Source organism: Mustela erminea, chromosome 8, assembly GCF_009829155.1.
Source record: "Mustela erminea isolate mMusErm1 chromosome 8, mMusErm1.Pri, whole genome shotgun sequence".
Taxonomy (NCBI): Eukaryota; Metazoa; Chordata; class Mammalia; order Carnivora; family Mustelidae; genus Mustela; species Mustela erminea.
In genome coordinates this window covers 44,662,384-44,669,030 of record NC_045621.1, presented here as the reverse complement: position 1 = coordinate 44,669,030, position 6,647 = coordinate 44,662,384, and positions in this window count along the sequence as shown.

Genomic DNA, 6,647 nt, shown 5'->3' with positions numbered 1-6,647 from the left:
TGCTATCTTAAAGCATTAGCTCTTGAATCAAATGATGGTAGTTGTATGGGGTAGACGGTTGGTTATGTTTTTCCCCATCACTAACTGATTGTATGACTACCACTTCCTGACTCAGCTCCCCAGTCCTGCCTGCATCAAAAGCCCACTTCTCTTCTCTTTTCTCCCTCTAGGCTTTCTGTCCTGCATGTGTCTGTCTGTCCTCGATTTGTATGGACCAGTGCAATGACCACGGGTCCTACCTCGCTGTGTTCTGACATCTGGCCTACTGACGAGATTCACACAGTGGCACATGGTTATTCCTTCTTTGTGTGTCTGTCCCTTTCAGCCCTGGGAGCCTCTAAAATTTTCTCCTTGTCCTTGATATTTGGCAGATCGCTCTGTCTTCTGTGAATTTGCTTTCGTTTCTGCTGCCTAGGATTTGAGGATATTTCTAAATCATAACACTTAGGTCTTCCTCCCATCCCAGAAAATATTCAGGTGTTGTCCCTGCAAATACGGCCTGTTCCCAAACCCCAGTGTTTTCTTTCTGGAGCCCTATTGGAGGCATGTTCAAACTTCTTTTTGCTTTCTGTGTCACTGAACTTCCTCTTTGTATTTCTTTATCTGTCTGTGTTGCTTGCTGCTGGGTGAGCAGACCTGTTTCCAGTCGACTCTTCCTCTTCCAGCTACATCATGTCTATTACTGAAATTGATTTTTTTTTTCCTTTTAAGTCTCTAACACCCAGGGTTTCCATTTGATTATTTTTCAAATTTCATGTTTGTTTCATCAACTGCCTATTTTTATTTTGCTTTCCTTTGGGTCTTGGAGTGTTTAAAGTACTTTTACTTTAAATCATTCCATGATGGATTTCCTTGAAATCAATCAATAACCATTCAGGTTATTCTGTTAAGTCTGGTTCTCTGGGCGTGAATTCTCCCACTTGAGAGGATAAGTTCTGTGGTGAGTCTCAGTTGACGCCAGGCCCACCTGAGTGACTTTCCATCTGTGATCTTGGTTTTCAGCATGGGGTTTCCACCCTGCCGGAGAGGAAGTGTGCACGTAGGCCTCACCCCTGCACAAAGCACAGCTGAGGGTCTTCTCATTTTATGAAAGTTTCCTTCTAGACCATGACCCGGGGCCAGGAACCCACAGATTTTCCTGCTCTGTTCGAGAATGGCAGAGAACTGCCTGATTTCTCACCTGCTAGATTCAAACAAGAGGAGCAATTCCCAGTTCTTGCTGTTGATGGGCACCTGTGGCCTCTGCCACCACGAGACCCCCACAAGCCTTTCAGAGCCCACAGCCCCAAGCCCCACTCCCTGCTGTAGTTGCAATTTTCTTCTTTACCTCTGGGAGCTGGAGAAGTCTTTTTCTTTTTTAACTTGCCACAGTTGGATCTTTATTTTATTTTACTTATTTGACAGAGATCACAAGTAGGCACAGAGGCAGGCAGAGAGAGAGAGAGAGAGAGAGGAGGAGGAAGCAGGCCCCTCGCTGAGCAGAAAGCCCGATGCAGGGCTTGATCGCAGGACCCTGAGATCATGACCTGAGCCAAAGGCAGAGGCTTTAACCCACTGAGCCACTCAGGCGCCCCAGAAGTCCCCTTCTTGCTTTCTATCTTGGTTCAGTATTTTAAGCTTAAATCAGCAGTTCTAAGTGTTTGGAGCAGGCACAGACAGATCTCCTGACTGCTGCATTCTTTAGAATGACCTGAAATTTACTGAACTACCGTGGATTGAAGTCTTGTATCTACGCCGGCTGGTCCTCTCCCCTCTTCTCCCCATCGGCCTTCCCGTTCCTTTCTTCTCCTCATCTGTTGAAGCCACTTCTTCCAAATGCACTAATTTTTGTGAAGTGAGACAAATCCTGGAGGAATTTTCCCTTGAATTAATTTAGGAGGAGCTGATATTTCTATGATACTTGGTCTTCCTGTCTAGAAACATGGTATAAGCCCTTCTAAGTGCATGCTCCCCTTTTCTTCATTTACTTTATGCCTTCTCTCTTCGTCCCCTCCCCCAACGGTCATTAGAATGTGAATAGCATCCTGGCTAATAAGTGATGGGTCCTCTTTTCTTTTTTTTTTCTTTCTTAAAGATTTTATTCATTTATTTGACAGACAGAGATCACAAGGAGGCAGAGAGGCAGGCAGAGAGAGAGGAGGAAACAGGCTCCCGGCTGAGCAGAGACCTGATGCGGGGCTCGATCCCAGGACCCTGAGATCATGACCCGAGCCGAAGGCAGAGGCTTAACCCACTGAGCCACCCAGGCACCCCTGGATCCTCTTGAAAATACTCAGGTGTTTTCAAACAGCCCAGAACATTTTCTTCTGTTAAAATCTTGACTTGATGGGGGCACCTGGGTGGCTCAGTGGGTTAAGCCGCTGCCTTCGGCTCAGGTCATGATCTCAGAGTCCTGGGATCGAGCCCCGCATCGGGCTTTCTGCTCAGCGGGGGGCCTGCTTCCTCCTTTCTCTCTGCCTGCCTCTGTGCCTGCTTGTGATCTCTGTCAAATAAATAAATTAAAAAAAAATCTTAAAAAAAAAATCTTGACTTGCCTTCCATTTTCTCTTTTTTTCCCATGGGTTGGATCTTTATCCTCTATCTTCTTTGTCTATCATTTCCTCATTCATCATTTTCTTATTCTACCTGTATTTTGTGAAGACACTGAAAGGCCTGTTTTCTTCACTGTGAACTCCATTTTCTGCAAGCGAGTGGTCTCCACTGCCTCATTCCTGGCTCCCCTCTCCCAGGGGGTGTGGACCCGGGGCCAGGGTAAGTGGTGAGCAATGGCTTTCAGGACATTCCCCCCTTACCTCACTGCACGGCTCTCAGAGGGGAGGCAGGCTTCATGCCTCACTCTGTTTTATCAGTCCACTTGCTTCCGCCCTACAATTTTTAGCAGCTCCTTAGGACTCCTAGGTGTCCTGTCCCTCACACCCACACTGCCCCCTGCCATCTCCAAGGGACCTCAGGGACAATATGTATTCCCAAGGAAACAACCTTACCAGAATCTCTTTCAAATGCCTCGTGTCCGGAAGATGGTGTCAAACATCTCTTTCCATTCTTGCTGAGGCACCTTTACGTTCTTGAAATTGCCTGGCTGGGCCTCCATGAGTTTCCCTTCCCCTGGACTGTAGACGCCCATCTCGCCCTGCCCACCTCCCTCGTCCTGAAGATCACACACACACACACACACACACGCGCGCGCGCACGTGCGTTAGAACTAACAAATAAATTCAGCAAAACTGAAGGGGTGCAAGGTCAACACAGAAAACTCAGGCGCATGCCTATACACTAACAAGGAAGCGTCCAAAAGTGATATTAAGAAATTAAGATATTAAGATATTTTTAGATAGATTTATCTAATTAAGATATTAAAAAATTAAGATAGTCCATGTGTAATAGTTTCAAACAGAATAAGACCAATAGAATAACTTAGGAATGAGTTTAAGCAAGGAAGAGAAGGACTTACACCCTGAAAACTACAGAATGTTGCCACTGACCTGCACACTTAGACACTGGACCGGTCTGACTGGTGATGGAGAGTCACCAGATTTGTACGCCTGCCCTCCCACCAGCCTGATCCTGGTCCTTCTTCACGTAATGGGACAGGAAGCACAAGTGTCATCTTGAAGACCAGCCAGGACCCTGTCTTCAGGGAGTGGCCGGCCTCAGGGCAGCTGCACTCACCCCTCTCTGAAGGGTGGCCCCCAGCCTTGGGAAGGAGCCCAATAAGGCTTCCAAAACTTCTGGTCAACTCTTGGGCGACCTCTTCAGTCATGCTGGGCCCTGATTTCCTCTTCCGCTGAGATTTTTAGGAAAGGGGATAATGGCTACTGATGTAGGAAACAAAGGCAGAAGAGAAACTATCAAGTTTCCTTACTACCTACAGTCCATTGTTAAGTCCTTGAACGGGGCAGAGTGACGTTCCCCTAGGGATATAACTGCCTCGTTGCTGATGCTTTGCTAACAGCAAAAGGCAAGCCTAGCCTGGCCCTGAGGATCCTGTAAGTCTACCTTAACATATAAAAATTCCTTTGGAAACTTCCTTTATCTCTAACCACCCCCCCCAAGATATATTTTGACAATCAACCCACAAGCATACAGCCCACTGATACACATCTGAAGAGTCTCATGACTAAGGTTTTATTTGACAATAATAAATGACTTTTTCCCCCACAACAGCTAGCTCCTCAAGGTCCTGGAAACCTGGCTTCCCAGTTCCTTAGAGACTTGCGCTCTCCCTAACCCCCTCCCAATTTAAAAGTATATAATGGGCCATTCCTCATGACTCTGGTGCAGCCCTTTCTGCCCCCGGGGTCCTTTCCCCATGCTTTAATAAAATCACCTTTTTGCACCAGAAATGTCTCAAAAATCTTTCTTGGCTGTCGGCTTCGAGCCCTAATGTTCTTTCCTACATCAGCTATTATTTTGATTTATTTCTCTTCAGTTGCAAATGTGTTATTTCCATTTAATGCAAAAACAATACGTGTTGATTGTTGAAAAAAATACATAAAATATAGATTTTTGTTTCAATGTCTCCTCCAGAATCCCACTTCCAGAAATACTCATTGTCAGCTTCTCAGAGGACTTCCTCCACTTCCTCTCCATTCCCTGTTGTTTCTCCGCAGCAGAGAGGTGGTCCCTGTGCTTCTAAAGCTCGTTTTGTGAATGCAAAACCACACTGTTAACACTTTTTCCTTTCACCAAATCCCCTCCTTCTGATGTCGGCCTAACTCTCCAGGTGTGAGATGGTGTATTTCTATCTCCTTTTATCTCAAATCAGGTTATTTCTAAATCTTTAGTGCTATAAACCAAACCATGGTGAACAACCTTCCAGCTACATATTTGCACACATTCTTGATTATTTCCTTACGGGAGTCTTTTAGAAAGAAATTGCTGGATTAAAGCAGATGTGTAATTGTACAGCTTTATTTTATTTTATTTTATTTTTAGGTCAAATTGGAAGGGCCATTTTAAAAAGTCAGTCCTATTTCCAAACAGAGAAGACTGGCTCATTACTTAGGACACCTGGCTTCGGAGAAGGCCAGGGGCCATGTGGCCACGGAAGGTGGATGCCATGGGCCAGATCTGACTCCTGCATGGGAACCCAGCCTGGACCAGAGTAGGACACTGCCGTGAGTCTCTCTCTCAGTCCATGACCTCTATCTTCCTCACTTGTGTTTTGTCTCCTTTCACCCAGGTGGTCTTAGCCACCAACAACATGCCCGCTCACCTGGGGGGCACCTCCCGGAAGACCAGCCCCGTCTGCCTAGACTCATTGAGACTGGTTCTTCTGGGGGTGTGTCACCCTGTGGCTTGAGGCCAGGCTGCTGTGACATTGGTCTCTCTAGGACCCCTGGTTCATGTTGGGGAAGATGAGTTGCCCAGAAGGAGGGAGTATGTTTCCCACAAAAGGGAGGAGGACTGAAAAGGCAAACAGACAGACAGAGAGACTCCCACAGCTGGTCCACATTTAGAATTCTTCTTTTCAGAATAACCACTCCTGAGTCAGTTCATTACATGAAAAAAGTTCACCAACGCGCTATTGGTGAATAGAGCCCGTTGACGTCCTCCCCCATGACCTACTGTTTCTCCAGTCTTTACCAAGGCATAGTTTATACTCTGTAAAACCCCTCCAATGAAGGATGACCTTGACACGCAACGTACAGTTGCATAACCAGCAGCACAATCAAGATATAAAACAATTACATCATCTTTCAAAATTCCTAAGCTACTTTTTTGAATCAAGAAGACACAACCAGTGGTTAATCAGAAAGCAAGATTTAGTTTTAAATATTTAATATGGAAAAACATACTTATGGGTATGCCCTCTTTACATTTACACTGAACCTGCTCACATGTGGGGAGAAAGTGTGTGTGTGTGTGTGTGTGTGTGTGCACACGCATGCGTAATGCCAGCAACACTAATTCAATAAAATCGCCTTCAAGAACCACCCAAGTATTCTGTCTCCTGCCAATGTGTTTTTCACAGTCCCATATCCTCGAAATGCCCACCCAGGTTGAGCTGAAAGTCCCTTTCTAGAACAGCAGGACGGGATGGGGGTTCAGCTCGGAGATGGGGAAGGTAATAGCGCCAGGAGAAATGTCACACAAAGTGATGGGGCGGTGGGGGGGGGAGGTGGGGGGCCTTGGTCAGGAGCCCGCACAGAGCAGGGCCAGGGCAGAGCAGGAGGGGTCCAGGCCCTCAGAGGGAGGGTGGACGATGTGGGTGGGGAAGGCAGAGTGAGGCTGGAAGGCCGGGGAAGCAGTGATGTTGGTGGGTGCAATGACCAGCTGTCCGCCCACTGCAGGGGCAGAGCTGGTCGGTGTGAATTTCTGGGTGAAGCCTTCTGGAGAGGAAGGCAGGGCCCTAGGAAAGTTCTTTGCCACCTTGGTTTTGTCTCTCCCCAAAGCACACGTGTGATCACACAAGTGACCATTCTCTGCAAACATCCTCCTCAGAAAGCAAAAGTGAAGTTGCAGATGCATCCAGAACATAACTACAACATCAGCGACCCCTCAGGTTAAGGTAGTGTAAACCGAGCCAGACTCAGATGATAATTCTGTGAACTCAGAGAAAGGTGGTATTTAAAGCTGGAAGGGAACAGACCTCCTATTCAATGACAGCACTAGAATCAAGGTGGGTGGAAGCTGGCAGCCTCCTA